Source organism: Dipodomys spectabilis, unplaced genomic scaffold (assembly GCF_019054845.1).
Source record: "Dipodomys spectabilis isolate Male_0828 unplaced genomic scaffold, ASM1905484v1 ptg000279l, whole genome shotgun sequence".
NCBI classification, from domain to species: Eukaryota; Metazoa; Chordata; class Mammalia; order Rodentia; family Heteromyidae; genus Dipodomys; species Dipodomys spectabilis.
Genome location: NW_024870956.1, coordinates 2,153,677 through 2,156,184, shown reverse-complemented (window position 1 = coordinate 2,156,184; position 2,508 = coordinate 2,153,677). Strand labels below are relative to the sequence as shown.

Genomic DNA, 2,508 nt, shown 5'->3' with positions numbered 1-2,508 from the left:
CATTATTTCCTATTTTCTCATTCCTAGAATAAGCTGCACATGAAGACATCACAGGTCCTCATTTTCAGTGTGTACATTTGAATATGGAGGAACATCTTTCCTCTGCTCTCCATCAATTCCCTGCTCTCCAGTTAGAATAATTTCGAACAGTAAAATTGGAAAAAAAGAAAATAAATCATGATGAATAAACAGTTGCAGAAAATTCACCGGATATTTCTGACCAGTTCAACCAATGTGAAATATTAGGGAAATACATGGACACCTCATTCCCACTGGCACTCAAAGTCTCTGGTTAGGCAATTCTTAGGAATATGGGGAACAAGATGAAAAAGTAAGGAATGGTATCAATTGCAAGAAATAAAATTGGAGAAGGATCCAAGCAATTTTCTTCATTGGGCTGCCGAAAATATTCAGCTTATTACATTGAGGAGACTTCTTTCCCAAAAGCCCACTCATGTGAATAGTAGGGATGATGATGAGTATACCCCTCTTCGAGAAGCCTACAGTGGACACTTAGACATTATCAGTGAGTTGATGTCTCAAGCGGCACATGCAATAACTGTAGATGACTGATCACCCCTGCACAGTGCATATACATGGAATAATACCAGAGTGGCTTCTTTCTTACTTCATCATGATACAGATACCAATGCCCAGACTAAAGGACTCATTTTTTTTAAAAAAATTTTTTTGGTTTGGTAGTGGGACCTGAACTCTGGGCCTGGACGCTGTCCCTCACCTCTTCAGCTCAAGGCTAGCGCTCTACCACTTGAGCCACAGCACCACTTCTGGCTTTTTTTTCCTGCTTATGTGGTGCTGAGGAATCGAACCTAGGGCCTCATGCATGCAAGCTTAGTGCTCTACCACTGAGCCATATTCCCAGCAAAATATTTTTGTTTGTTTGTTTTTTGTTGTTGTTGTGTTTTTTTTTTGGTCGGTTGTGGGGCTGGAGCTCTAGGCTTGGGTGCTGTCGCTGTGCTCTTCAGCTCAAGGCGAGCACTCTACTGCTTGAGCCACAGCGCCACTTCCCCAAACTAAAGAATTTTTGACACCTTTATATCTTGTTGCTGAGAACTGAGATAGCAAAGATACGCTGGATCACCTTCTGTTGAACCATTATATAAAACCAGGCCGGAAGAACAACATAGAAGATACTGTATTTGATATTGCCAAAAGGATAAGTATGTATCACTACCTCTGTGAAGTTGTGATAGGCTATACGAATTGTTTACTGAAGTCCTAATGGTTGGGTTAAGTTTCTTAAATTTCAAAAATGCAAGTCCATCTTTTGTGTCCCTACAAAATATTTTCACAATCCAAATAAGAGCAATATATATATTTTTTGGTCAGTCATGGGGCTTGAAATCTGGGCCTGGGAGCTATCCCTGTGCTCTTCAGCTCAAGGTTAGCGCTCTACCACTTGAGACACAGCTCCACTTCCAGTTTTCTAGTGGTTTATTTGAGATAAGTGTACCACAGACTTTCCTTCCCAGGCTGGCTTTGAACCATGATCCTCAGATCTCAGCCTCCTGTGTAGCAAGGATTATAGGCATGAGCCACCAATGCCTGGCAGCACCAATATTTTACTGTAAAAATTCATGGATTCCGTGGAATTCTTCCAAGTGAATTGCCTGCCTTGGATGTCAAAATGTATTCAATATTTTTTGTATATATGTATAATAATTTCTTCAGAGTTTGTGATTTTTTTAATCAGAAATAATTTTAATTTATCTGTTGAAATGAGTAGTACAGAAACTAAAATATTTCTTGTGCTTGTCTGAAAAAGTATATTTTAAAATATTCTATATTATATGTTTGCAAAATGTTCATAATTTATTTTATTTTCTCCTAGATATACTTTGAATTCTACATTATTTTATAATATATAGGTTCATTAATGTGTCCTTTCCGATTGCATTCCATATAGAAACAGTTTGCTTCCTTTTTTCTAGGACTTAATATTATTTTTATTTGGGATAAAATGACAATGTTGTCTAATTTGAGAATATTTGTAAAGTTTATGCTATGTAAACGCCTTTCTGAGGTGAAGATTTAATACACTGATGTCAAACTAAATTATATGAATTACGTGTATTTTTACACTTGCAATTTTGTAATCAACTTTTTAATAACTGTTTTTCATTTCTTGCATCTGAAGAATGAAAAATATGGAATACTTCTCAAATTTTCATATTATCCTTGTGCAAGTGCCATGTTAAACTCTGTATTTTAATTTGAGTATACGTGCTGCTAAAGTGTGTAGTATCCTATAAATTTAAGTAGTTAATAATGCAATCTTTATACAGGTTTATATCTATGGGTGCCTACTTGTAACAAGGAAACTTTATTGTTCCTAACAATGCTATCGATCTTATTTCCCTAAAATTCTGTGAATAGTGGAAAATTTATATTTATCAGTCGATTGCTCACATTTGCAAAATTTTTTTGTCAATGACTATCTTAAGTCTTTTTATTTGGAATTTGATCGTACTCTCAATTATTTATAGA

The 2,508-nt window shown here is 35.8% G+C and overlaps 1 pseudogene; it reads right to left on the bottom strand.

The window, feature by feature from the left end:
- Positions 1-2,162: 2,162 nt before the first annotated feature.
- LOC122126491 lies at positions 2,163-2,259 on the bottom strand (annotated as a pseudogene).
- Positions 2,260-2,508: the final 249 nt, after the last annotated feature.